A 7,135-nucleotide genomic window follows, 5' to 3' on the forward strand; every position below is an offset into this window, starting at 1 on the left:
TAGTGGGCCATGTGTAGTTGTCAAGTTAAGCAATTATGGTAGTTCTCCAAATTGGCCTCGGTCACCAGTTTTAATAAACATTTCAGCTCCTACTCTTGCTGGAAAGGAAGAATTCTTTCTGATGAATTCTCCTGTCTAGACAAGAAAAGTTCTAAGCTGTTTTCTACTGAAGTTCAATAATTGTCTTAATTAATATTCATATCAAAATGTATGTCAAAAAGATTCGGACAGTATGGAACTCCCTTGTGCTGGAATGGTTTGAATATGAAGGAAGACAAGACACACACTTGTATGTATAATGTATGTTTTGGAAGATTAGTCCACAAAAACTCTACAAAAAATGCATGCCTGAGTAAAGAGATGAATTGATATGCATGATGTGGCAACTAGAGATATCTGTGAGTAAGGCTAGATGATGGATGACACTCCTGGGGAAGCAGGGCTGACGGGGAGCAGAACACAAACTCTTAAATTGCAATGAGACCTGCACTGCGAAATCACAAAAGATCGATATGTTTGCACAATTACAGATAGCTGCTTTTCAATATCTTTTTCCAACTTTTTCTTGGCAATTATAAAGCTTCTTGGATGTGGAGATTAAGTGTGATGATCATCTTATAGTAATCAATTTGCTTTTAATATCTGAACAGGATTTACAGACTGAATGTAATCTGAGCATTTTAAAGCTTTTCCCTTGGAGCATGCTGTCATTACATTCATTAAAATATCTCCTGTGGAGTCAGCTTTTATCAAGTAAATTATAGGCCTTGTCATCCGTTTGGCATTTTACAACTTTTGATCATACATTTCTTCATGTCAGAAAAAATTTATAGGTATTATATATGATTGTGCTTCCCCTATCTGCTGTTTGATAAAATAGATTGAGTGTAGCACCAGGGAAAAAGAAATTGTGCTCAAGCTAAAGAAAAGATAGATGTAGATTTTAAAAATTCCATAAGTGATCCTAGAAAACAGTACACACTCTCTGCTTTCTAGTTGCCCAAGAGCAACAGAATAGAGGATTGTGAAGAGCTTGTATAGGTGTGCGATGAGGAAAACTACTCGAGATTTTGCTCATCTTTGAAAGTCTTCATTGCTTATGATAAATTCATCTGTGCTGAAGACAAAGGGAACTCCTCCACCCTTTCCTGCAAGCTGGTGATATCATTGTAGCTGAGTTCACAGACCTGTCTCAACAGTCTTTCACTAGATAATCTTCTCCCCTCAGATTGTTTTTACCAGCCATCAACTGAGACCTTCATGATATTTGACTTTATATGAACACACGCAGGAATGCCTTCCTTTTGATAACTTGAAACTCAGACGGAATCCTGAATATTTCCTTATAATTTTTTCCATCATCAAATTTAGATTGGTTGACACTACATCCTACTAAAGCCTGAGAATATACCATATGTAACAGTACCACTCACACCTGAGTAGCAGTTTGCATTTATGGATGCATAAAATGTAGGATTTAGCCTCTGCACTAAGAAAGGAAAAAATTCTTAGGTCTCTTTCTTTTCCTACATGAATGTATATGTTCACTATTTACAAGAGTCAGGATTACAACTGAGAATGATTGCTTGTTAAGTGACCAAAACACATTGTGTACAGGTGAAGCATAAGCTTACTGAATCACATAACCTCTGGCAATTCTATTTCACAAATAAGCATTTAATAGGGAGTGAGAGAAAATGATGTATTACACTATGATGTGAAGTCTAACCTCACAACCCTGACTTCTGCATACAGTGAAACATGAGTTGTAGTGCCATTTCATTTCTCACTATCAGATTGCCAAGAGATGGAATATTGTCACTAAAACCTATTTGGAGTTAGCTGCTGGATTATGTGAAACTGAAAACCAGTGTTCTGGGAGAATGCAGCATAGAGATGTTATTTTCCATCTTTCTTCTCTGACTTTTCTCAGACAACGTTAGGACAATTGTAGCACTCCTGTTTCCCACATAGTCCATCCACTCCCACCAGGAATAGGAAATATTTTTGTGTTAGCCTCCAAGTTAAATATACAGCACCAAGTGAGAGGTAGAAAGCAGGTGAAGAGAAGGCAGCTGCAGAAGCAGAAAATTAACTCCAAAGAGTATGGATCCTATTTTCCTGCAAATTTTTCTATTAATAATGAATGAAGAAGAAAATCATAATTTATATAAAGGATCTCTAAAATATTTTTCTTCCTTGAGATGCCAGAAACTCTTCAGTGCTTAATGCCTCCAAATCTGGGTATGAGAGTATTACATATATCCACATGTATTTATAATACCCATAACACAGGAATTGATCCTTCTGATGGCAGTGTGCTTTCATATAATTTGCTGAGACAGGCACAAAAACATGCTTGATTGCAAACAATGCTTTGAAGACTCAATAATTGACTATTAAGTCTAGGATTAACTAAAGGAGATCATAACACAGCATGAAAACATACTCTGAGGGATTGCAAAGATATATGAAGAGGTAATTTTTAAACAACTTTGACAATCCTCTGGACCAGTTCTGCCATCCTTAGGCATGACAAAGTAGTATTTGATTCCACTAATAGCCTTGATCTGACAAGTGGGGCTCTTTGCCAATTAAGGTACAACTCAGTATGAGGCAATATGGCAAAACTGCTTTGCAGTGTTTATATGTTTGCATGCTTATCCGTAGTTACATGGGGAAATGGTCTGCTGCTACTGATTTCATGATACAAAAATACAATGTAAGTGTATTTTTTGGAGTGTATTTTTCAAGAACTTGTGTTTTCCACTAGGATGTCTCTGCATCATAAGCAAAAGATTGCAGTCTCATAAGGTATTCATGTGATCTTTTTCAGTTTGGTGTTTAAGGACAGAATAAGTATAAATTCTTTGGAAAGAAAGGGGTACTGTGCACACATGATAGCCAAGCATCTGAGGCACATACTCGATGGATGATTTAAAGAATAAAAGAAGTTGAGGTAAGGGGTGAGGCTAGTGCCCTAGAATACAAGTGGAGGCAATTTTCTTTTCATCTAGAGTCAGTTTTTATTGTCTTTCCCCATACTCAGGAGGACTTCAATGTCTTTCTGGTAATTACAGCTTTGCTGTGAAATCCATGAATTTGTAAATTACCTTGATTTCTCTTTTGTAGTTTATTCTGAAAACTGATTATGACAATCTAATGCTCTCCCCGTTGAGCTTTCACTCTAGGCCATCTATCAGGCAGATTTTCTTAATAAATATGTTTATTCATAGGTTTTGATCAAATAGTTCTTTTGAAGAGGCAAGAAAGATTTTTAAGTGGGAGAGGACATAAAGTGAGCAAAGAAGTGTCACACCTGAGGAAGGTGCACAAGCGTGTTACTTTGGCTATTTTTATTAATGTACATGGTTTTTCACTTAGAAGACCACTTAAAATGAATACAGTGCAACATGCCATGAAAAGAAAGAAAGGCACTTTGACAAATATTCTGTGTATAGTTGCATGAAAATATGGGAAAAAAAATTTTAAAAGATTGGATTATTTAGGCAACCTGACATTGTCTAATTTTAATAAATAATTGTTAATTTTAATAAATATTAGTGTGAAATACATGCCACATAGTTCTGTTAAATGCAACCAGGTGATTATTAATTCTGCCATTCACACTCTGGAGGACTGCAAACAGCCTCTTCTTAGAGTCTGAAGGTCTTCTTGAAATCCATCTGCAGCCTTCTGAAGACATCTGGATACTTTAAAAATATCAAAACCATGTTACACACTTGTTTAGTCACTCCCAAAATATTCTGGCTGTGCTGTACATGCCTCAGATTCTTTTCCTCCATCAAATACCTCTCTGTCCTCCAAAACTCATGCAAGTTCAAACTGCTGCTTGGACTCCTTATGAAAAACATTTGAGTCATCCTGTCAGGAGCCAGGACCAGCACAGCATGATTTCACATCATCCGAGTGGCTCTGCAGCTGGTGAGCAAACACCTTGTCAAAGAGGACAGTCTGCAGGTTGTTTACAAGCCAGTGTTTATCAGCCAGATCAGACCACTGTGCAACTCCAGGCAAGTCCTGATTTGTTTCTAAATAATTTACCCTGAAAATAGATGCTATGGTTAATGAAATAGAAAGAGGATGGATTCCATGCTAAGCATGGTAGCGTGGCTAATTCACTCTCAATGTTTTGACAGATGCTGTTGTAAAGTATCACGGAGGTTTCCTCTGGGCTAATACATACCCACTGGAGGCATGCCACGTAGATAATTCAAATTACCTCCTTCTACTGCAGAATGTCTTGAACAGGGCTTCCTAACACTGCCCTGCCAGACATTTAATCAAGGTGTGCTGACCAGAGTTAGGTGTTTAAAATGGTCAGTCCTGAAAAGGCATAATTATCCCGCTGAGCTATAAGCATGTCATCATGGCACACACCCTCTCTCTTCTGGGTAGAGAAATGAGACCTCCAAAGGATCTTTAAGCATCATTAAGTCCAATTACATTCTTAATAGCACAGACTGTTAAAAGACTCTCTTATTAAGCTTTTCCCCGTTTACTCATCCACGCAAGGATGTGTTATGTCCCAGTTCTCCAGGTCCAAAACAGGTTGTTTTTATACATGGGTGGAGAAGTAAAGGGTTTTTTGCATAATACATGGTTATGTCAGTTTATTAATTTTTAAAGTGTATTAATACTTAAAATGGCATTTACATTAGTAAGCAAGCTGAATAATTAAAAAAATTTAAACTTAGACTCCTAAGAAGCAGTAACTTTGACAGTAAGTTATATGATAAGCATTTTTATTTTTTATTTATAAAGTGGTGACAATTAAAATGAGCAAATTTTAGTGGCAAGGTGTAAGACATGGCCAACAGTAATTTTTTTTAAAAGTAAATTTGAATGTGATGACAGCATTCGTAAAGTAGTAAAATTGCATTAGGTCTCTTTGTCATTAATAACCCACACAGATGTAGGTTGAATTTTTATCAGTGGCAGACTGAAATTTGAATTACTTCCATAGCCACAGAGTCTAGATGATAATAGTACTGTAAACAGGCCCTTACATTTATAAGATGTCTTCTGCATGGCACAGTGATACAGAAGTGGCACAATTACCTTGTCATGAATCCAAAGCCAGGCTAAGCTGCTTTTGCAAACTTCAGCTAGTTGCATTCTGGGCTTTAGAGAAAGTCCAAGACGGGATGAATAAGTATGGGAAGAAGAGCAAGAAATTATGTAAAGGCCTGAGGAGAAGATGCCATATTGAATATTTTTTCTTTAGCAATAGAAGAGAAACTTGTATAGGACACTTACCGGAACATTTGGTGTGCTCAATGGAATTTGTATCAATACTCCTCTCTCTCTCTAGAGAGGGCTCACTTTTATTCCCTTGTACTTGGGAGTTGCAGGATGGTTGCCAGTACCACTGCAGTGACCTGAAAGGTGAAGAGTTCCTCTGCTCTGTGCCATTACGGAGGGGGCTGATGTTGGTCTGAACATGATGGCTTCATGCTGTGGATGTTTGCTGGGAACCTGCCAGACTTCTCTACTGGCTTTTCTCTGTCACACTGGCTTTGTGTTGACAGAGAAGTTCCAGGCCAACAACCTGATATTTACTTCAACTTCCATGTCAGATGTCAAATGTCAGCTTCAGTGGAATCTGCTCTAGAGGTCCTCATGGTATTGATAATGTTCTTTCTGCCCCTCTGCTCCTCTCTGGTGAGACCCCACCTGCAGTGCTGCATCCAGGTCTGGGGTCCCCAGCACAGGAAGGACATGGACCTGTTGGAGCAAGTCCACAGGATGGCCACCAACATGATTTGAGGAATGGAGCACCTCTCCTACAAGGAAAGGCTGAGAGAATTGAGTTTGTTCATTCTGGAGAAGGGAAGGATTTGGGGTGACCTAATTGTGATCTTCCAGTACCTCAGGGAGCCTGCAAGGAAGAAGGAGAAAGACTTGTTACAAGGGCATGCAATGATAAGACAAGGGGGAATGTCTTCAGACTGAAAGAAAGCTTAGGTTAGATATTAGGAAAAAATGCTTTGCTGTGAGGGTGATGAAGGACTGCAACAGGTTGCCCAGAGAATCTGTGGATGCCCCATCCTTGGAAGAGTTTAAGGCCAGGTTGGGTAGTATCCTGAGCAACCTGGTCGGGTGGGAGGTGTCCCTGCCCATGGCATGGGGGGACATGGAACAGGATGATCTTTAAGGTCCTTTCCCTGATGGAAATGGCCCAGGCCATTCTATGATTCTGTGTTCTACACCTGGATCCCAATGGGAACTCAGCCTGATGGGAGAAAGGTTGTACCTCTTTTCTTCCAAACCAAACAGGCAAACCCAGCTAGTTTCCACTTGGAGCTGGGCTCCTCTGGGACAGGGAGTCACTACCTGGTAGTGCAGCTCTGACAAAAGTGGGCTCCGCTGTTGCTTCCAGCCTTTGGTTTGCATTTTGTTCTCTTGGAGTTTAGGATTTTAACTCAATGTGTGATAGACTGAAATTTCCAGCAGTTAAAGGCATTCCTGAACACACAAAGCTACCCCCATAAGGGGGTGAGACAACTCGAGGAAGACTAAATTATTGTCACCATTCCTAGCAGGCAAGATGCTTTAATGGGGGTGAGGGGAGGGGGAAAATACTGTACAATATTCTTCCAGAAAGAAAAAAAGTAATACTCTGCACAGTTTTTATGGCTTTTCCAAAGTGTATATAGATGACATATTACCTGGATGATCTTTCAAGAATACTAAAAGATTATGTGCAGAATTATGAGTTTTCAGGTTCTTTTGGCTTCACATTATCAAAGACACATCAATTGCATGACAGCCAGGGTGAAAATTACTGTTTTATTACCACCTTTAAATCTCTCACCTTTCTCATGGAGGCATTTGATCATTTGAGGCCAACTGTATGCAGTATGTTTGAAAAATATATTCCTTTACATGTGGTAACGAAGATCACAAGATCACACTGACTGTGTTTAACTGTCCTTGTGTACATATTAAAATCTGAGAAATATTTCTATTTATCAAAAGAGACATAATTCTTAAAACATGTATGCACAGTAAGATGCCATTAGATACAAGCTACAATTAACAAAACAAAAAAGAGAGAGAATTATTATTAAAGTTTTTTTGGAGACATTTCTGGAGGAAATCTTTCACGTAA

Source organism: Corvus moneduloides, chromosome 5 (assembly GCF_009650955.1).
Source record: "Corvus moneduloides isolate bCorMon1 chromosome 5, bCorMon1.pri, whole genome shotgun sequence".
NCBI lineage: Eukaryota > Metazoa > Chordata > Aves > Passeriformes > Corvidae > Corvus > Corvus moneduloides.